General features: G+C 35.5%; 1 protein-coding gene across 3 annotated transcripts in view; it reads right to left on the bottom strand.

The window, feature by feature from the left end:
* Positions 1-19859, bottom strand: part of LOC135710670 (innexin shaking-B-like) — a 135943-nt gene extending 116084 nt beyond the window's left edge. For all 3 annotated transcript variants that reach the window (XM_065233312.1, XM_065233311.1, XM_065233315.1), the window contains exon 1: positions 19718-19859. The gene's annotated coding sequence lies outside the window, so the exon portion shown is untranslated. The remainder of the gene's footprint in view (positions 1-19717) is intronic.
* Positions 19860-23952: the final 4093 nt, after the last annotated feature.

Genomic DNA, 23952 nt, shown 5'->3' on the forward strand with positions numbered 1-23952 from the left:
TTTGACCTTTTTAGACTAGATCCTTTCAACAATCAACCATTTCTAAAGAACATGATATCGAAAGGTAGCGTACGAGATTTCCACGTTTCCCCCATTTGTTAGATTCTAAAGCATAGTGTTTAAATAAATGCGATTTATATAGGCCGATGTGTTTCTGCATCATCTTGCCGCTCAGTAGGTACTGTACAGTGGCCCTGGTGGTTTTGATATGTATGACGTATCTTTGATGTGTAACATATATCAAATAGACAAGAAAAATGATGGAAGTATATCTATCATTCACCATGATGCTTTCATGCTGTATCGGTGCTAGATTAGATTAAATTTGATGATATTTGATCAAAATTGTCTTCTTCATCTACTGCTTCTTCTAAAACACATCAAAAACGTAGCCACAGAGCAAAAGTAGAAATACGAAGCGAATCAAATAGTCGAACATTTTCCTGCTCAAGTGTGCGGGCTTTATTTATCTGCATGATCATTTTTGCGTGAGAAAAAGAACACATTAAAGCAGGGTTGCAAATGCTCATTCCGGTATTATGGAATTATATGGTATTATAAAAAATATTTTGTTTCTTTAACTTACATTACACACTTAGAAATAACTATTTTTACACGTGACGTAATTCATCTTTGACGTAAATCATGGAACGTAAACAAACATTTCATGTAAAATTGAGTATTTCTCAAACGAAGCATACGCAAAACGACTTTAATTGCATTTAATTGAATTGATTTTCTAGTCTCTTTAAACTGATTTTTATATCATTATGTCAGTCTCAGGGAACCGAAATTTACATTACTTTTTCGTAGTGTGTACATAATGATTTGTTTTTTTTTTTCCTTTGGTTTGTTTTTTCCGTCGATCTTGTTTTTGAACCCAGGCCTTCTGGGGTGAGAGGTAATCACGCTTACCATTACATCACCGGCGCCGTTGTGTACATAATGATAATGGTTTGAATTATCGCTAAGCTTCACGATGAGTGAGCACTCAGCGATCATTAAATCGGTGGTTGTGACTCCTTTACAGCGAAATTGACAAGTTTTATACATAAACCACTTATTTGGTATCCTCGTCCTGTAAATTACACTAGTTTACAGCATTTTTGAACTCGGTAAGGTGATGATCATTTCCAATGCAAAATCCTACACTGAATTCAATGCCATGGTCAGAAAAAATTAAAGTAGAGCCATTTTTGAGATATACAAAATATTTGATTTTTTGAATTTTGGACAAAAGTACGATTACTAAAATTTCAATATCTTTGGAACTAGTGCACCAATTTTAAATCTTTTTTTATGAAAATAAAGCTTAATAAATTTGCTATCGTTCACTAGAATATTATGTCTTAATTAAAAATTTAATTTTGAAGTCATTTAAAAATTTACAGCATTTTTTTTTATTTTTCCTGCGAATTTTCCATAAAAATCTTGTTTTAATCAACATTTTTAATGGGATAAAAAGATCCAAAAAATCATTCCATAATTTATTCTTAAAGTCCATTCAAAACCGGAGAAAATGAGCCTTTAATGGATGAAATCGGTTGGAAATTGTCGAAGTTATGAGCATTTTTGTAAAACACTTAAAAATGTTGCTGAAATACAACAGCTTTAGAGTTCCTTTTCTAGGTGTCGTTGTAAGCATCCAAATCGCATGTAAAGTTTTCATGGGAGATTCTTTTCTCTACATATCAATTTGATTAAGGCATATCAGGATTTAAAACCGAGTTGATACAAAAGAAATTTATTTAGGTTTTATTAAAAATGATTGAGAATCGAATGACTTTGTCTTCGATGTTTTGAACTTGTTTCTCGAATCAGAATCCAACAATAGTCACCCATCAATGCTTCATCCCAAAACCCTTGGTAACGACGTTCCATCATCTTCATTTGTTGGTGAAAACGTTCGCCGTGCTCATCACTCTCGTCACCAAGATTTTCCGGGGAAAAATCCATGTGAGAATGTAGGAAATGTATCTTCAAAGACATATTCACACCTGTGTTCAGTGAAATAAAAGGATTTGAAATTAATTATATGTAACAAACACAATATTTTTGATTTATACCTATTTTCTCATAATTTTTGAGCAATTCATCAACGGCTTCCTCATAATCTGGGCTTCTGAAATTTCCTAAAAAGGTTGTGACAACACGCTGGAACGATTTCCACGCTTCTTCCTCATCTGGTGTCAAAACTCTATTGAATGCGGAATCATTGAGCAGTTTTTTGATCTGTGGGCCAACAAATACACCTTCCTTTATCTTTGCGTCAGATAAATTTGGAAATACTGATTTCAAGTACTGGAATGCCGGCCCTTCTTTTTGCAACGCTTTGACGAAATTTTTGAATAGCCCAAGTTTTATATGTAGTGGTGGAAGTATTATGCGTTCTTTTACCACAAGAGGATCATTTTTAACGTTGTCTTTACCAATTGTGAAATTATCCCGTTTTGGCCAATCTTTTCGGACGTATTGTTCCTTACGAGCTCGACTGTCCCATTTACACAAAAAACACATATATTTTGTGTATCCCTGTTGCAATCCAGTCAACATGGCAACCACTTTAAGATCGGAACAAATTTTTCCAATTGTGTTGATTGTAATTTATCAAATTGAGCAATAGAGCCATTGATTCATACGTTTCCTTCATATTAACGGCATGAGCTAATGGAATAATAGGTTTCTCATTCCCTTGATGCAGTAAAACGGCTTTCAAGCTCAACTTGCTGCTATCGATGAATAAACGCCATTCAGCTGGATCATATGGCTCACCAAACTCTTCAAACAAGCCGTTTACGTCATGACAAAAACATGCCTTGTCCTTTGTAGAATAATATTTGTCAAATTTCTTGTGACGATTCCTGTGACAAGAAATTTTGACCTCCTTGCTCAGCATGTTGTGTTCTTTCAAGCGTGATGCCAGCAATTCGGATTTCTCCTTCGATAAGTCGAGATCTCGCACCAAATCATTAAATTCGGATTGTGTAAACAGTTTTGGGTTTCTTTCCAATTTCACCTCGAAGGCTTCCTCGCATTCCTCCTTGAATTCCTCCTCACTTTTTGTAACGGTCGATTCAACAGAGGGGCTCGTTTCCGCTTTGGATAAACAGGATACGGGACCGAACTTGAATGTGGAACAGGTTTTGTCATAGAAGCCACTTGTGGATACTCAACTGTTTTGTGACGTCCTTGTTGCTTAACTTTTGTCAAGCAGAAATAACAATCCGTTGCATGACAAAACGGTCGCCGCCATATGGTGGGCATGTCAAAGGACAAATAGCGACTGACAGATAACAAATAAGTGAGTTAGTAAATAAGACATTAACACTTATCAAAAATAGATGAAGTAAGATAATGTCGATCAGGAAAGAACAAAGCACTACCATGCTGTACATAAATTGTTTATATGAAAGTTATTCAAAAAATCACGTTTTGCACGAACTACATAATACTTTTGGAATCCACGGTTCGTCAAAGTCTCCAGGATCAATTTTAAAATAAAGCCTGTATGCAGTTTGCAACGAAGCAGTGAAATTGACCGATTTTGTAAATATATAGTTGCCACACGCGTAACAAAACTTTTGAGGATCATTTTTACACTTGAATTCACGTTTTGTCGTATACATCGTTAAGCAATGTTAAAGAAAGAAAGCTGCCAAATTGAGTTGGTTGCGTTAGGTTCTCGCCGAGCGGTCTCACAAACACTAGCGTAAATTATATTGTTGAAAATATCCCATTTAATTTTGCGTGACAGCTGGTAGTGTTAGTGAAATGCACCGTATGCGTACACGTCCGCAGAAAGGCTTACTGGAAGTGGTGCATGAACCTAGGAGCGGGACCACGGCCAATCTTGGAACATTCAATTTCCATGAATTTACAAAAAAAATCATAACTTCGACAATTTCCAACCGATTTCATCCATTAAAGGCTCATTTTCTTCAGTTTTTAATGGACTTTAAGAATAAATTATGACATGATTTTTTGAATCTTTTTATCCCATTAAAAAGGTTGATTAAAACAAGATTTTTATGGAAAATTCGCAGGAAAAATAAAAAAAAAATGCTGTAAATTTTTAAATGACTTCAAAATTCAATTTTTAATTAAGACATAATATTCTAGTGAACGCTAGCAAATTTATTTAGCTTCACTTTCATAAAAAAAAAAACTTTTAAAATTGGTGCACTAGTTCCAAAGATATTGACATTTTAGAAATCGTACCTTAGTCCAAAATTCAAAAAATCAAATTTTTTGTATATCTCAAAAATGGCTCGACTTTAATTTTTTCTGACCACGGCATTGAATTCAGCGTAGGATTTTGCATTAGAAACGTTGGCCAACCACTAAAGTTCACACTTTTTATGTTGTTTTGTAAACTAGTGTTACAAGTAAAACGTGTTATCATAGCTTCCCTTGATTGCATAATTGCGGAAAACATTGTACTATGCCAAATGAGCATTTGCATCTTTGCATTAATGATGCATAGACCATTTAGAAATGTTACATCAACAATGGCGTGTATTTTGGATTTGGAATATCAGATAACAGATCAGTTTTCACTTTTTTTCTTGTAAATTTTTAAGTGTCCATACATTTTAAAAGTTTGCATTTTTCATGATCTAATGTCTTTAATGTTGGCCTATGGATCTAAGATTGGGCCCAACGCTCAAAATCTGATATTTATCTATTTTATCTAGATGAACGCGTTATTGGGAAGTTACTAATGGATATTTTTGGTTGCCATTGAAAATTTAGTCGATTGCTGAATTTATGTATGGGTCCAAATTAGGGACATGTAGGCCGACATTACCTACATTTCCCCTATATCTCAAGAAACAAAATAATCGTAATTTCGGAGACAATCCGGGATTTTTCCAGGACCACAGCACATCAATCCGCGCTTCTACTAGAAATATATTTTAAAAGCTGTCTTCTGGAAGCTTATTTCTGAAAATTTATATCTAGAAGTTTAATCTAGAAGCATTTTGGCAGAAACTCTTTTTAGCAGCTTGTTTCAGATGTTTCTTCTTGAAGATTCTTTCTAGAAGCTTCTTTCATTAAGATTTTATAAAGTGGCTTCGTCTTTCTAGATGCATCTTCAAAAGCTTATTCTAACAGCATTTTCGAGAATTTTCTTATACATGCTTCATCGTCGTTATGCTCTTGCCTAAATAGCACGAGAAGGGTATGTAACATGAGTTACTACACCCACTCAACGAGATTAACTAGTCTACCGCTAAAAATTTCTTTCATAAAGCATAAAAATACACACACTCAGTACCACATACATGCGTCACATCAGAACATGCTCCGGGTGCCCTCGAGGAAATCGTGTGGACGATCGGACTTTAGTTAAATTTCATGATGCGATATATGAAATCATTTATTTGTATGAAGGGTTTGATCTCAAGAATTCTTTGATAGAAACTTATTTCAGTTTACAGACATTGATAAATAAATCTTTCAAATGAGGAAGATTGAGTGTAATCGAAGACATCATATCAAGAAGATTGGCGAATGCATAGAAAAATGAGAAATACACAAACCTTTCTTCTGAGGATGTAATCTTTGCTATCAAATTCGTTCGGAGCATTTACCTTTGAGCGGCGGATGACACGATTCTACCTGTCTCATAGCCATCGAATGATAAAATGGAAGAGTTGCCAGTCTTCTTGATTTGTTGTCTTAGGTGTAATCCAATAAAATTTGAGGTTTAATGTTTATAGTTTCAAAATGACATATTGAATTTTGATATCACATCAAAGTGGATGCACTACAATCGTGTAAAAAATATGGTGTAATATTACTTGCAAAAAAGGACAAAATTATCATAAATACAGTGCATGAACTGCCATTACACTCAGAGTTGGTTGGAAATGCTAAGCTTTAGTGTGATAATTTATTAGCTAGAGAATGATCTTTAGAAGAGGGTAGGTGGATAGTTCCGTTAAAGTACGGCAGTATGAAAATTGAATAGAAGTTGAAAATGAGCGAAGGGCCATTAATGCGACAGTACAAAGTCAAACGCACACTTTTTGCCTCACCCGTACGATGTACGCGGAGATTTGAAGTATGTCTTCAAATCTACAGGAAAGTTTGAACATACTGAGAGGTAAGCACATATCATCGGTAAGAGACGTGTGTGTGAGAAAATTTGCGAAAAAATCTAAGGGCACCGGTGGGATTCGAACCCACAATTCCCATTCAGTACACGGGTGCATTGCCAATTATACAACGGTGGACCTATGGTCTACGGATGTATTTGGCTAATGACATTTGAGTTTCGAATCCGTGATCCATTAGCCAAATACATCCGTAGACCATAGGTCCACCGTTGTATAATTGGCAATGCACCCGTGTACTGAATGGGAATTGTGGGTTCGAATCCCACCGGTGCCCTTAGATTTTTTCGCAAATTTTCTCACACACACGTCTCTTACCGATGATATGTGCTTACCTCTCAGTATGTTCAAACTTTCCTATAAACAATTAAATTGGCTGCAAAGTCGCTAAACCGTAATTCAAATCTACAGGCAAAAGGTGTGCGTTCGCCATTGTTCATTACTGACTGCGGCTGTGGAATAGTTCTAGCGACGTTTCATCGCTACCTAAAGCCCCAAATTGCGAGAGCATTTCCAGTCGATGGTGTGTTATAATGCATTTCTTCTTTACTCAAGAAAGCAGTAGGGTGGTTGTTTCATGCTGTACCATCATCAGCATTGTTGACGGCTACTGCCACCTTGAGTTGTTACATTCAAAGTGTTTTTACTTCGCGTATGAAGTAACATAAAAACACTTTGAATGACATTACACTGCTTTTACTGCATTTGTTTTTTGTGGCCGTAAAAATTTCATGAGATTTCATTAGTGCATCCTCTTGGATGTAATATTAAAATTGACTTTTGCTGTGATTGTAAATCCATCTTTTTTTTTCTTCTGTTCGGGACATAAAACCACTGCGACCAGTAATTTGATCTATTGTAGTATATCTCGTGTCCTTAGTTTAGTGCATGTCGTATTACTCCATCACTATTGAGAAATGACGAAGTATTCGGTTTTGATACAGTTGACATTCTTGCCTTCATCGCAAGGAATCAATTCTAATTGAAAGGTCCCGCTATTTATACCCTTTGGAGTGTTGAAATACCCTCCAAAGGCACGCCCCTTTGTCAGTCAAAATTGGATTCCTGAGCAACAAAATTAAGGAATGACACCGATAATGACCATGCATCAGAACCCTAGTCTTAACCACGGAACAACGAATAGAAGATTTGGAATCACATATATGAAGACTAACTAACTCATATTTTTCCTTGTTTCAAGATCATCCTCGGTCCAGGCAACCCGAGGACTTATCACTATCAACAAGGCGTAAAAAGTAACAAGGACAAAGATGTGTTCCTTTGATTACTGAAAAATCCTGTTCCCCTAAAAATGTTGACCCATCTTACTGTACAACTGAATTTTGAATGCTGATCATCAGAAGCTGATAACAATAGACATTCTGGAACGGAAGTGGAGACGAAGAGACGGAAGTGAAATCTGTCATCATGCATGCGCTGGATTGGAACATGGGCGGTGGAGCTTCAATACGGATATCAAGCAACTCGACAGGTCAAGGCAAAGGTAAAAAGCCATACAGGATGGAAGTCTTTCACGTTTGTTCAATGCACCACTAGAGGTGCTCATGATATTTGAGTCAGGTAGTGTAATAAATGACAAAGCTATGAGTTTACACTTTCTCAAGATTCTGATAGTAGAACTCTCTATGTGAATACGAAATATTGTTGGAGAGGCTAACGATCCTCTTCTTCCTGATTTTTTTGTAAATGAGAGTAGAATGATAATGGGAATGTGAGGATGTAAGCAATTGAGTATGCGTTCCTGCAAGCATAATATAGACCACATTTAGTGGCCGTTAGCGTCTTCTGCAGTAACTCCTATTCCTACCTTCCTGCGGTGCTAGCTGACTAACCCCAGTGGAATCTTGGTCGTATGCTGACAGAGAGACATATTAGGAGCGGTTGATCATCGTCCTCGTGCCAGTTTGACACTCTAAGCAGTGCTGTGCACGATGGTCCTCCGACGGGACAAGGGGTTGGTGCAGGCCCTACAAGCCAGCCGTAAAAATCAACAGTACAGGAAGACAACAATTTAAATCCAAGTACCCATGACCAATAAACCCAGCTCAACGAAATCGGCACTCATTTCCACGTTGTTGAGCACACTCAGGCATTTTATCGCTGCTGCTGGGAAAGTTATATAAATCTGACCTAAGGGCATTTTTTAATAACCGAACAGGTTTGGGCTAAAGGGTCTTCGATTTCTATGAAACTTCGCCCATAAATAGAGTTCCTGGATATATTAACAAAAGTAAATTTAAAAAAAAAATCAGGCTTGCTTTTCCGGAAAACCTTAGTTATAGTTTTACAATTTTCTTAGACACCACCAAATTAAAAAAATTATGACTTTTGAACCAAGCATCGCACAGTCAAATTATATTAACAAAAATAACTTGTAATTTTGTCAGCTGTTGATAAAAAATACAGTTGGAAACAAATTTCTCATGAAATTTTTCATCATTGAAGAAAATCCTAAAGAAAAGCTATGGAAATTATTGTCTGTATCATGGATGTTTATCAAAAAAATGTTTTCATGTTTAGAAATTTATAAGCTTTTTTCGATGAACCTTTCAAGATAATATCTCATACCGTTTATGAGATATTATGCCCGAAAAACTGATGACCGGTCTAAATTGTTCTTTCTACTCGCTCACCCTCCGTATGCGTAACAGCTTATGTACCTACCTACCCATCTATATTATAATAAAATCAAATTAAGTTAAATTAAAATCAAGCGGTCGGTCGAGCTGAAACGTCTAAGTCAAACGATCTGGTCGATATTATGAAGCAGATCATTCGGATGATCGTCGCCACTAGGGACGTAGTGAGGGTTGGCGCCGCCCCTAGTAAACCAAGAAAATTACGCTCCATTTCAAATAGACATTTTTTACACTCTTTCTTCATTTGTGACTTATTTCGACGAAAGTGTTTATATTGTTGATATTGCACATAAATGAATGTACAATATTTGATCTACATCACTTAATTTATTTTGTTACATATACAAGTTTGTGATATGTCAAGTAAAATAGACCGATACACTAATAAAATCCACTTTTCTCAGTTGCAATAACGTTTATTGACATTTGTATTAATTGTCAATTAAAATCAATTAAAATTTTCGCCTTAGCTGATGCAAACTGATCCACAATAACATCTAAATCATGTTTTGGGAGCGATTCCTGGTTTATCGAAAGAATAGCCAAGCCAGAGAGTCTATCCTGGCTCATTTTGGAACGAAGATATTTTTTTGTGCCATGCGATGCCATGTAGCTGGAAGCGTCAAAAAAATCCATAGAACCGTTTCAATGTTAGGAAAAACTTCTTCGAGATAATATCCAAGGATACAGTTCAAGATGTGTTAGGAAGTTGAAATTCCAAGCCATATCCGCCATTGCTTCTCCACGCCACTGCATCTGTGGGAGTATTTTATCGAATACGGAGCTTCACAACAAACAATTTTAGCTGCAGCTTAGCTTATACAGGCAAAAATTAGCTGCATAAGGCAAATTTTGGCTGTATAAGCTAATCTGCAGCTAAAATTGTTTGTTGGGTTACTTGCCACTTAAAGCTGGCTTCACTCGATAGAGGAGTTCGATTATCTGTGGTTCCATGTCCATCGATCTTTTTCATTTTCCGTTGTCGTATCAATTGGAAGTTGTTGTCGATGCCAAGTTCAAAGACTCTTTAAGAACACTCCAACCCTTATTACGGGTGTCACTTCGCGGTCAATAAAAAGTGAAGTGACAAGTTGTCATTCACGGTGAAGTGATTCCCGGGCAAATCAAATGGGAATCACTTCACCGTGAATGAAAAGTTGCCACTTCACTTCGTATTCACCGTGAAGTTACACCCGTAATAAGGCCCTCCATCGCGTAGTTGAGTTACTGAAATATTTGAACATTTCTTGTACAATCTGAAGAAGGTTATCATTGTAGGCGAAGTACTGGCTACATGAACTCCGACACGATTTAGACTATGGACAGCGTAAGGAACAAAACGGGATAGATTGTTAATTTGCTAAATTCTGGCCTGTGCTCCATTCTTTTTCCCACCGTTGTCATAACTTCAGCAATCAGCTATGTTGATTCCGTCGTTTTGCAGTTTTTGTAAAATATCGTTCGACAGTCCTGATCCGGTTTTCTCGACCGTGTTAATAAAATCGATGAAGCATTCTCTGATATGGCATTTACCATTAGATTAATCCAGGAAACGGATTATTTGCTCCATATGTGCTTGATCACTGTGATTTGCATTCGTGTGAAAAGAAGTCAGGAGTTGGATTTCTTATAGATATTTCGACAAAATTTAATGCTGAAATCATTGCAGCTACAAAATTTAGAAAATTTGAACATATATTTGGCTCTATGTATTTCCCCCCAACTTTACGGGCATTGATATAAATTTGAAGATAAGATTTTTTTTAAATATTGCTGAAGAAATTACAGCTAGTTTTCCGCCTGAAGTAAAAATTCATATTTATAGAGACTTCAACCAACGTAATATTTACTTAATTTCAGACTCTGAAAATGATACTATCTTAATTCCAGATGTTGGGGAAAATGAAACCCTTCACTTTATTTTTGACAAAACTGAATGTTTAGGTTTTAACCAGATATATTATAAAAAAATCAGCAAAATTGCTATTTAAATCTATTAATGACGAATATTCAGGAATATTTCTGTTTAACCGAGTCACTTAATCCATTATGGGAAAACGAAGCGTTTCACACAGCAATCGAATTTCCTTTACTTGTACATGAATATAAAAGACCCTACAATTGTGAGTATAAAAAGGTTTTTACTATAATTATCATTCTGAAAATTACGAAAATATTAAATTTAGATTAAGTAACATATATTAGAAAACGATTTTTAGGAATGAAGAAAAAGTTGAAACTGCTGTTGACGTCTTCTACAAAATATTATTTGAAATAATAATATTTGAAGAAATTCCATTAAAAAGAAGAAAACGACAAAGTTACTAAACACATCCTGTTTGGTATAACAGACAAATTATAAATTTAAAAAATCGACAACTAAAGGCACATCAGGCTTATAAAATGCAAAGCATCAATGATAACTTGGCAAACTATTTGCGTGTTTGCGATGAATTAATTTGACAATTGATATTGCATTCGGGGAGTACAAAATCTTGCCCAAAGAAATTCTTCAATTACGTTAAAACTAAATTAAAATCAGTCAATTATCCATCAAAAATTCATTTGAATGAAACGGATGGTGACAACGCAGCAGATATCTGCAAACTATTTGTTACTTCCTTCCAAGAAATGTACACCTCTATTTCAGAAGATGATCGTGATCGTGATTATGTTGAATTCATTCCAGAATGTACTAGTGACATAAAAGTTAATCAAGTTAATGTGCAGGGTTTTATGGAAACTTTGAAAAATTTGGATACTTCCAAAGGTTCTGGACAACGGCGCTCGTGGTGTAGTGGTAAGCGTGATTACCTCTCACCCCAGCAGGCCTGGGTTCAATCCCAGTCGGCGTCGCCGGGATGTTCTGAGGCATAACATCTCTGATCACGCCTTCCTTCGGATGGGAAGTAAAGCCGTTGGTCCCTGGTTCATGAGTTGATGGGTCGATAGGTAGGGTCCAGGTGTGGGAGCTGCCTTCCTGGCACGTCGGTAGCATTGGTGCTCAGCACGGAAAACAAGATCGACGGAAAAAAACAAACCAAAGGAAAAAAAAAAGAAAAGGCTCTGGACTGGACGATATTCCACCATTATTTATGAAGAGCCTGGCACTTGAACTTATAGCTCCATTATTCTGGACTTTGAATATATCACTAAAATCAAGAAACTTCCCAAAAACAAGGAAAAGCTCTTTTCTTATGCCTATTTTCAAAAGTGGCAAAAAATCTAACATACATAATTACCGAGGAATTGCTATTATTTCCTGTATCCCAAAGCTAATTAACGAATTAATCCCCAAAGACGAGCGAAGCATATATGTCAGTGAATATTCCGATCAGTCAGATTCCTTGGAAAATAAGGTATGCTTTCCTCTTGATGATACCAAAAAAATGTAGACGTACCAGCGACAACATTCGCCGAAGTTCTCGTGTAAAGAAAACAGTTGATCATAATGAAAAGTAAGATAAGTAGTAGTTAGTGCAACCTCTCTAAAAGAAATATAAATTAAAATTAATTGAAATAGGGCTTTATTTCTTTTGCAATACATAAATCCCCACAAAGATTATTTGAATTTTACAAAACTGTTCATAGCCACTTGTTACTTCATCCAGGTCATATTATATATTCGTTGACAGCGGCGTCATCATCTTGCGCATTCTTATTCCCATGTCTGGTAACAATCATCAACAGAGTACTACGAATGATACGGATGATATTCAGTTTCTTAATTGTAATACAATATAGATGAGTAAATAGGTATTTAAGCTGCTACGCGTACGGACGAGGAGACTAAGGTTTTAACTAAGGTTTTCCGGAAAAATTGGCAACCCTGATTTTTTTTTTAAATTTACTTTTGTTAATATATCTATGAACTCTGCCTTTGGGCGAAGTATCATAGAAATCGAAGAACCTTCGGCCCAATTTGTCCGATAATTAAAAAAAAAATCCCCTAAGGCAAGTTCTGTCATCAGACACACCAAATCATATTATTCAATGTAGTATGATATTACTTCCATTTTGATATAAAAAACAGGTTCCAATTGATTATAAATTAAGTTCTGAGATGGATGACGGGTAGTGCTTAGCATCTCTGCCTCTCACGCTAAAGGTCACGAATGACCTAAACGGCGTTAAAAATATTATTAAAACAAATGTTGATTCATATAGGAGGTTGTGCATAGTTGTGTCTTAGTTAAAAATTATTGAAAATTTTATGAAGTCAAAGCGGTATTTTTTGTTCACAAGAGAGGGAATTGTTTCAAATATTAACTTTTAGAGCGCCAAACCATTTTTTGATTTTTGTCAAATCGGTAGCAAGTTTTTAACTGATTGATTTCTCCATCAATATTTTCCCTTAAAGCTTATTACATTATGTTTTAGATTGCTCTATAGTAAAAAAAATAATTGCACAACTGAAAGTGTACTGGCCTCTAGAAACAATTTTGTAACCCTATGATACGCCAGATTTTACGTTGCAACGACTAAACCCACTGGCGTTACCAATCGAGTAATGAAAAGTTTAGGAAGTAACCTTTCTAGCGGTTTAAACACTTCAGAAAAAGGGTGCATATAATCCAAAATACATAATACAAAGAGTTAAGAAAAAATAAGCTGATTCTATAGAAATTCACAAACTTAAACAACATTAGCAATATTGGATGCTGTTACAGTAAAATCGATGAAAAACTAATAAAATGGGAGCAGTATAAAATTTTTTAGGATAAAAAGTTTATGTACGTATGCATTGGTTGAGCAGACCCACATTGACATCATTCTAAAAATTACCTGACTTTTGTTCTAGCATCGGAAGAGTCAAGTTTCACCAAACATGGCTAAATCTAGGAATTATCAACATGATTCGCACATTATAGACAAATTGCACTTTTTTTTTAGCAAATTAAAAACATTGAAATCGTGTTTCCAAAATCAAACCCATTAATAGGGGAAACTAGACACACTTGACACCATTCAAATTTTCGAAGATAATGGTTTGGCGACATATATGTCAGATTGTGTAACGTATACATTTTTGAGAGGAGTTGATAGAACAACAATAATATGAAACAAATGAGTTTCACTAAATTGCCCACCTAACGAAATCCTCTTTCATTTGAGGCTGAGAATGTTCTATCAGCGGTCATTCTTCAATGCTTTTTTTTTGGGCTTTAAAATGTTTTTTTTTAATGTTGTGTAAATCACGTAAAAACTAGAAAAAAATAAATAAATTCAAAATAGCTCTAACCACCCCCTCAGAACGTTTAGATATTTCAATACAAGAAGCATATGAAATAGGTGAACTTAAGCATTCGTTTGGTGGGTATTTCAACGATGCTGAATTTTTTATGTAAAATTTTGTTTCAGAGAGCTTTGAATAAGTAGAATCTATAATCATTGAATTGGTGCTGTTTCATTTGATCTTTTGTAAAGTTTGATTTGAAGTTGAAAAATCAGTTAAGGAAAACTTCGCACACTTATTCGTGAGAAAAAATATAAAACTTCGATCCCACAGAATTTATATGCACTCGTTCCCGGAATCTGTGTAAATATTAATATTGAACTGCATAAAAAAGACACTGCGTTTTCTGGCAAAATTCTGAGAGTCCACTCTCGATTACAAAAAATGGATTTCAAGTCTCCCCCAACTATTTAGATTTCTTTATTTTTGAGACTTTCACATGGGCTGCTTCGTCTCCTCTCTACCCCCATTTCAAAAGTACGTTTTTGGACATCTTGAATCTAAAACGAACTTTTTGAGAATTTATATAAACACTTTGGAGGCTGTAGAGTATTCATAAAGTTACCAAACAAATTTTCCTGTAAGCCTGTGCTAAAACAGCATAAAGTTGTGATTTGTCCACGGATATCTAAAATTAGGTATTAAGAGTATTCACTTTCTAGTTAGAAACATACTTTGAACAAACTATTTGAAGATTATTTTGGAATTGCTTTTGGAAAACTTAGCTTTTTGTTCATTATCTTCTAGCATTTCATCATATTGCTATGAGAAAATGTTTTATCCCAAGTAACAATTCAGTAACCATTAAGCATCCACTCTGATTTATGATGGTTTTATAACGGCAATGAACAATCAATTTAGTTTAAATATAGCATTTTAAAGTGTAAAACATTCCTGCTTAGTAATTCAGCTTTTTGCTGTTTTAACAACCTTTTACAGTCTGGCAGGAAAGTTAAAAACTGTCTTGTTTTAAAAATAAATTTAAAACAGTTATCAGTCCCTCCATAAAACTGTTCTGTTATTCAAGCATAAACGTCATTAGCAATTGTTTATTAATGTCATGATAAAATTCTTTATAAACGTGTTCTATCATTATAAAAGCAACCATAAAACAATTAGGTTTTGCATTAGAGAAAAAAGCATTTATTGCTGCTTTAACTCCCCAATTAATTTGTTTACAAATTGAGGTTAAAAGATGGTTCCTCGTAGTTAATAAATGCCAAATTTATGACAAGGAAATCTCGAAGGATAGACGAAGTAGGATGAAACAATCAAGTCGATTTCAGATAAATTTACTTCTTTAGAAGAACCAGCACACCACCAACGACTGACCATCTGTCGGAGATGAGTAAAGTGAGCGGGGCCCCCGAACTCATAAAACATTGTCTAAAGTTGAAAACATACCAGCCTTCTCCAGATCTTGCGATGACAATCGAAATAACAACCGACAGCAAACCACTGAAACTGTTAGTTAGCGGAGATTAGCTGGTTTCCGATCCAAAGCAGCGATTTTATTCGGCGAAAGACTCTTCGAAAATTTCATTCAACCGTTTACTCTGCATCATGTAACCATCCGGAAGAAGGGGATCTTTTTCGGGAACGATTGCGCTTCCAGCTGTTTGAAATGCGAAATGTTGTAAAACAGTATCGCAAACTATCTGAGTAACTGCTCCCAATCCATCGGGAGAAAATCGCCTGGAAGAATCTTGGATCTCACAGCGCAACTATCGAAAGATAAACAAACTTTGACGTTTAACTTTTTGCAGGCAACTTTGCCTCCATAAATGCTGCCATAAATCTGAACGGGTTAGGATCAAGCAAAATGGCTTCAGATAAATACAATTCAGCCTGCAAGTTTTCTTCATAAAAGGCATTTTAAAACCTTATTAATTTGTTAAGGAATTCTTTAAAGCAAAATAACTTTTTCACAAATTACCCATGAAAATCAACTTTTATGCCACCGCCATGTTACAATTAGTTTGCTTGTTTTTTTACAATCTTTGATTTTCAATCTATATTTCCTTAGATATAACTATATTTTGGTAAATTTAGCAATGAGCAAACATTTAAATGCGAAAATAATAAAAAAAAAATCTCGACCAAGCTCGATCTGAAGAATATTTTTTTTTTTTCAATGTTAAATAATTAGTCAAATCGACGTTTTACGAGGGTGGGCTTAATTTTTTCGATGTTTTCACGTACATTTCACATACAATTTGATATGGCACTTAAAACTAGGCCACTTAATGAGATCTATTTTAATAAATTTGGATTTTCAACAAGATTTTTATACCATTAGTTTCTATATTGATTACTATGATAAGCCCCGTAACGTGGGTAGATCACCTTTTCGTGGTACGTTACGGGATGTAAGATCTACCACCGATTCCTAGTCCTAACTTCTTCAAACTAGGGGAACAGGATTTTTCAGTAATCAAAGGAACATATCTTAGTCCTTGTTACTTTTTATGCCTTGTTGATAGTGATAAGTCCTCGGGTTGCCTGGACCGAGGATGATCTTGAAACAAGGGAAAAATGAGTTAGTTAGTCTTCATCTATGTGATTCCTAATCTTCTAATCGTTGTTCCCTAGTTTGAAGTGGTTAAGACTAGGGTTCTGATGCATGGTCATTATCGGTGTCATAGCTTGTTTTTGTTGTTAAGGAATCCAATTTTGACTGCCAAAGGGGCGCGCCTTTGGAGGGTGTTCCAACTCCGAAGGGTATAAATAGCGGAACCTTTCAGTTAGAATCGATTCCTTGCGATGAAGGCAAGAATGACAACTGTATCAAAACCGAATACTTCATCATTTCTCAATAGTGATGGAGTAATACGACATGCACTAAACTAAGGACACGGGATATACTACAATAGATCAAATTACTGGTCGCAGTGGTGTTATGTCCCGAACAGAGGAAAAAAAAAATGATAAGCTCGGATTCATAAATCCTTTTCTATCTTGATTGATGCTTTCCTAGTGGATTCAGCATGCGGCTAGGGGAAATGGCTCGGAAAGGGTTTTTATTGTTGCTAAATAGCTTTTGTTGTAGCTTTCAAATGGTTCTCAATGCGTTCGTCATACAACTTTTTGCAGTACATCAATATTGAAGAGCTTCGAGAATACACCCTTCAGAACCTTCTCCAGGGTGGGCCAACTAGACATATTCTAGTCTTAATGAGGTTTTGGTGGATGCATTAATGACAAAATAACCTTGACCAGGGTTTTATGAATGTTGTTTTATAGTTGCTTTGTAGTATTTCATAAAACCTAAAATGTTACTTGGGATGTTTATTTATATATGAATTCCAAAACATTTTTTAATAAAACATCAAATGAACACGTTTCCGACCACTTCTCTGTAGACACAGGAAAGAGTTCTAACTTGGGATAACAGGGATCTTTGTGTGTGCCCATAATTTCTGAAGCGGTCTATAAGGGAGAATGATAGGACCCGATTTGGAACGGGTTGATCACTGAGAATCAAAAAACTCACAATTTGCATTTGTTTTATTCTCACATCATTGTGAAAAACGTGATACGATAATCAGATTTACAATAATTAAAAAAAATGTGTTGATAAAATTGGACCCAGTACATTTAGAGCAGGGCATTAACAATTTAATAAATGATTAATGATTAAAGTAGCCAGTGCAAAAGGTGTAGGTAAGCGTGACTGGTTTCTCACCCCAACGGGTCTGGGTTCAATCCCAGGTCGGTAGGATTTTTCTGAGGCATAAACATCTCTAGTCACGTCTTCCTTCGGAAGGGAAGTAAAGCCGTTGGTCCCGGCCCATGTGTGTTTGAATGGATGCGATATCCTACGCATGTGTGGAAGCTACCTTCCTGCATATTGGATTGCCGTCAATGGATGGCAATCGATGTCCGTCGGTGATTGGCACTAGATTGCGGAACAAAGACCGACGTTAAATAACGGAATGAAGAAGAATGAAGTAATGATTAAAGTTAATCATAAGCATTTAGCATGGTTTTATCACCAACCTTTAACCACCATCACAATGAGGTAATGGATCGAATCAATGATAGAAATAGAAATTTTAGGCAATCATTAATCATTAATCGCTTAAAGCTCTGAATTAAAATATTTTATTTTTGTATTTTAGCCACTGACACATTTAGGTCATTCGTGACTTGTCCAGGGATGAGATTTGAACTCGTGATCTTTAGCGTGAGAAACATGGATGTAAACCACAACGCCGGGTTCACCCAAAAACATTTGGATTTGATGCTCCTTATATCACTCTAAATTTGTCCAATACATGAGATAAACTGGCTGCAAATCTCGATACTATATAATACCAAATATTCCCAATATGGAGTAAATTCAGAAGTAGAACGGAGTTCTGTCCTCTAATGGCTTGTTAAATAGCACACCAAATAAAAGGACGTGTTATTAACCTGAATATGATGCTTGCACGACATTCATGCCCACTTAATTCATGCACTTAGTTTGCCACTTTCTCATCATAACTGGTGACAGTATGATTTGGTCTTTTAAGCTTATTGTCATCGATGATGATAATCACAGAACCATCATCGTCTATACATTTATGTGATTCACCCTAGAAGTCCAGATTCGTGATTGTTTGTATTCTTTCGAATCGAAATTGAGGCGATTGCTCACTACACCATTCAACATAAATGTTGAGGAAACGTCTCAGATTTGAAACAGTGCCAGCACTAGTTATGCTATTCAGAATTAACATATATAAAAAAGATTTTTTTTTCTAAACAAACTGAATGAATTGGCCTCGTTTTCCGACTTAAAGGCATTCTTCTAATCATTTAGCACATGCACAAAGTGTAGCATGACAAACACGAAACTATGTCATAGAGTGACACACAAAAGAAACATTGTCACCCGAAAAGGATGGAAGATTATTGTCATTTATTATTATTTTTATTATTTTTAGTAGAATTATGATGATTTTTATTATTATTATTATTATTATTATTATTATTATTATTATTATTATTATTATTATTATTATCATTATTATTATTATTATTATTTTTATTATTATTATTATTATTATTATTATTACTATTATGATTATTATTATTATTGTTGTTGTTGTTGTTGTTGTCTATAAATGGGACTCAAGCTGTTCAGCTAGAGCCACTGAATAATTACTGTACCTATAGAGACTCTAGGTTTTACCTTTTTGGAACGTCATCAATTTCAACCGATATCTTTTAAGAACGATAAAGTGCCATCTGCATCGATTGTGGCAGTGTCCTTTTGTTTTCACCTTTAATTATTTTGCTGTATGCCATTACGTTCATAATATTTCACATCTATATGAAAAGATGAGCTGTGCAATATCTCTATATGATGAAATCAAAATAGTACTTGTGATACACAAATACAAACACAGCATACTGACATGCAAAAAATCGTCTAGAGAGACGTTTTCTATACAATTACACAAAGCATTACGCGGTCCCCCCAAAGCATAGTTCTATTTGCTTTATAAAAAATGTTATGCAATCTTAGCCTGTGACCAGCAAGTGATTGTGTTTCTTGAATTGATGCCTCCAAGGGTTGACAAATAGTTCAATTTTTCGTAAATGGAATAAAAAAAAACTCCTGCACTTGGACACATATTCAGAGTTGAGTTAAATTTGGGATAATTCGATAACGAAAAAAAAAAATAAAAACAATCATGAGCTGCAGTACTTACATTTTGGCTGTAGATAGCAATGCGCAGGCTAGTTTCAATACTCAAATAATCATATATTCTTTCCTTTTCAGCCATATATTAAGAAATCAAATATAGATCATCACATAATTAAACATTCTGCCTTCCACAAACGTTATCCTTGATTAGTTGCAGCACAATCACAATAGCAGATAATCCACAATAACTGTACTTTTCATTTTTTCATGTTTTTATCGCTCACTGATCAATTCCGATAGAAGAAACCTTTTCATTATTAATGTGTAGTAGCATGCACTAATCACTCTGCTGCTTCTTGCATCCATGATTTTTCCATCATTATTTTTACCTTCACACTGACGGTTTTCAATTTTTTTTTTAAATAATCAGCAGATTTTTCTAGCGATTCACAAATCATGTAACACTAAAACACTTTTTTTGTCGCGAGTGATTTTCTTAAATTTTCCATTTATCTTCACTCGATTCATTTTAGGAGCTGCCTCCATCCTCTTAGAGATAAGAATAGTCCGTGTTTCTTTTCGATTTTGATTCCGCATCGATGACAGCACACCACTTCAGTTTATCCAGCGGAAACGGAATTCATGAACAATAATTTTATCTTTAATCGATGTTGATTGTGCACACCTACAAAACAAAATCAGAAGTAGTTGACGTTATTTTTCAATCTTACATGTTAATTAGAAGAAAAAATCGATAAAAACCCCCACAAAGCATTCTATCATCTAAAGTAGTTGATGCATTGGCATGAGATATGCACATTTTCGTAGTGTTGCCATGTTTTTGAAATTTGATATTTGTAGTCCCCGCTTTTTATAAATCTTGTGTTCTAACCAGTTCTAGTATGTTTTATGGAGACGTCGTTCAGAATAATCATTTACCAAAAAATAAAACTAGAGTACACCGTCTATCTATTGGAACCATCTTTTGCGTTCAGCTTTTCAAACTAATCAATAAATTATTGAACCGCAACAAATCTACAAACCTACTGTAGAACTTTTTTCACGCTGCTTTCGTTAATAATTTTAGCATTGTCAGTCACTTCACTATTTTAAAATGGTGTCCTTCTGAATCCTATTTTGAAAACTTCAGAAACGAAACATACATAAAGAAGGAGATGTGAGCAACGCGACGGCAAACATTGAACTGAAACTGATTTTTCCGTGCTCGTAGGAAAGGAATAAAACTAGAATCATTCGGGAAAAGTGTTTTACTATAACGAAATATTTATTAGACTCTGTTCAACGCTAACTTTTCCTATGCTATTGCTGGTGTTTCAACTTCTGTATGTATTCTGCTGATGCTCATGGTAGACCTGACCTGGCGCTTCTGCTGTTGGTACCGACATTTTCATTCTCGCGTTTTGTTGCTTCTCTTTCCATTTGGGTTTTCCACTTTTGTGCCGTTTTTGGAGCACACAGCATAGCACAGGGTTCCGTGTGTTTTTCAGTGAAAAAAAAAATCGAAGACAAGTACATCTGATACTCAACAAATAGAGACAAAAAATCATCAACTAATTCTATATAGATGTTCACAAATGCGCGTTTTTTATATTTTGCGGTATATTCCATATTAAGACATTTCAAATCAAAAGAGATTCTTTTCACTATCTCTATTGATAACAAATACTTCTTTCACTCCTTTGATTGGGTGTTTTATTCATCAAAACCGTCACACAAACAAGTAAGATGTATTACATTGTTGAAAATTGATGAATTATTGTACATCTTTATTGAATAACATGCACATTTTCCTACCCATCATCTGCAACTAATTTAAGCACAAAAATATTTGGGAATGTCTCCGACCGTTCTTTGTCCATGTTCTAAATAACAAATTGTGCCAACCTTAAATTTATGCAAATTTATAGGTCGATGTGTTAATATCGCATTTACCAAGCGTTAATTTTTTGCTATTATTTTATGATTTCGTGAGCTGGTAACAGATATGTGACCTGTTTTGCTTGTGTCGGGATCCACACATCTATATCTCTTTCATTTTGTTTTTGCCTTTTTTCCTATCGATATTTGATGTTCAAACGCGACACTCAATGCTTGATAAATTGGAACTATTTATCGGAACTCAAACGAACCAATTTAAGACTAGGGATGGCTGCGATGAAAATTGAGTTTTTCAGCAGCCAAAACACAACTATAAGTCTACAACCACGTTTTTGGAATCTTTAGTGTGTTTCTTTCACTATGCACATTCATCGTATTTCTATCAGTAAGACAAACGGGAAAGCTTTGCATAAACGTGGATTCCCCTCCAAGTGTGATAGAAATAAAGCAAAGTGCTCGTGGAAATTCGTGCGTTGTCGTCATCATCGCATAGTTTCGTTCTAGCTTCTGACATGCGCATTCATAGGAATTCTCCCGTTGAGCAATGGTATTGGGTAACAAAAAGGATAACACAATATGGGAAATGCATGAATTTCACGAATGTAAATATTGAAACATACGTCATATGTGGATCTCACACGGTGGTATTATTGCCAAAATTTTCAGCAAAATTTTTTTAGAAAAGAGTTTATGCTAATTTTTCTATTGCTGCTTGATGTCCCAAAAGCACAGCTGCCAACTGCTGTACCTTTCAAAGGTTACAATAAATGTATAAAATTAAAAATATTTTTTTTTATTATTTATTTATACTTTAATTTAACGAACCTTACCAAGATTTGTATACAATCATGATGTTTATGTTAAGTTATGTTATTCTGTAAATATTTGCAAATTAGCTATTGAGGTTTTATTTTAAATAACTGAACAAGTTTGGGCCGAAGGGTCTTTGATTCCTATGAAACTTCGCCCATAGGTAGAGTTGTTTTTTTTTTCTTTATTGAGGAGATTTTCAGCCGTAGGCTGGTTCATCTCCGAATAGGTAGAGTTAATGTATTATTTAATAAAAGTAAATTTAAAATAATCAGGGTTGCCCATTTTTCCGGAAAAGCTTAGTTAAAGTTTTCCAATTTTCTTAGCCACTACCAACTTAAATCATAATTTTTGAACCAAGCATTACACAGTCTATGTAAATTCACGCTCTCGTTGTTCGAAGACCGGTTACGCATCCTTCGCGCCGCGTTTCAAAGCGTATTGATAGACGTTTTGTGCGATAATCCGTCCACGAATTGCGGCCAGTATCCGCGTTTCTTGGCTTTGATGAGGCTCTTGAGTTCGTGTTCAAGAGCCGAGTACGCTTCGAAATGCACGGGTGTTCCATGTTTCCGGAGAAGCTTAAACGCGTCGGACTTTTTACGATAAACCTCAGTGCATTGGTGGTCCCACCAAGGGGAAGGAGGTTTTCTACGGAAAGACGTTCCAGGAACCGGCCGAGTTTGAGCTCGAAGCGCGCTGTCCAAGATCAAATTGGAGAGGAAGTTATATTCCTCCAACGGTGAAAGCCCTTCTACCGACGACACGGCTTCCTCTATCGCGGTCTTGAACGTTGTCCAATCGATATTACGGGTGAGGTCGTACGCGAGGTTAACGGATTCCGACGGATTGAACCCACTGGCAATCGAAATTTTGATCGGCAAGTGATCACTACCGTGGGGATCTTGGATCACATTCCACGTGCAATCCAACGATAACCCAACAAACATTGAATGCTGAATATGAGCTTATACAGGCCGAAATTTGCTTCTTCTGCTAAAAATTGGCATATTCAGTTTTTAATCAGCTCAAATTGTTTGTTGGGAATGAGTTAGAGCAAAGTGTGAGGTCTAATTTACTTCCATTTGAGGATGGACCAGCCAAACGTGTTACTTCTCCATTGTTAAGAATTGTCATATTGAAGTTATCACAGAGGTCATATATAAAAGTAGAACGGTTGTGTTCATACAGTTCCCCCCAGCCTGTACCGTGGGAATTAAAATCTCCCATAATGAACCGTGGAGCAGGAAGTACCGAACATATATCTGAAAGTTGTTTTCGATTAACAACGGCTCTAGGAGGAATATAAACAGAAGCAAGACAAAGGCTCTTAGCTTTAAAAATAGCCTGACATGCGACAAATTCAATACCTAGAAATTGTGGAAGATTCACTCTGTAGAAGGAATGGCACTTTTTGATCCCCAAAAGTACCCCTCCTCCACGCGAATCCTCACGATCCAGTCGAATAATGTTAATATCATAAAAAGGAAGATCAATATCTGAAGAGAGCCAAGTTTATAAAAAGGGCAAATGCATCACAATCATTATTGTGAACTAAAAACTTAAAAGTTGAGTCTAATTTAGGAATAA

This window comes from Ochlerotatus camptorhynchus, unplaced genomic scaffold, assembly GCF_037179485.1.
Source record: "Ochlerotatus camptorhynchus isolate MF236.1 unplaced genomic scaffold, CSIRO-AGI_Acam_v1.1 ptg000400l, whole genome shotgun sequence".
NCBI classification, from domain to species: domain Eukaryota; kingdom Metazoa; phylum Arthropoda; class Insecta; order Diptera; family Culicidae; genus Ochlerotatus; species Ochlerotatus camptorhynchus.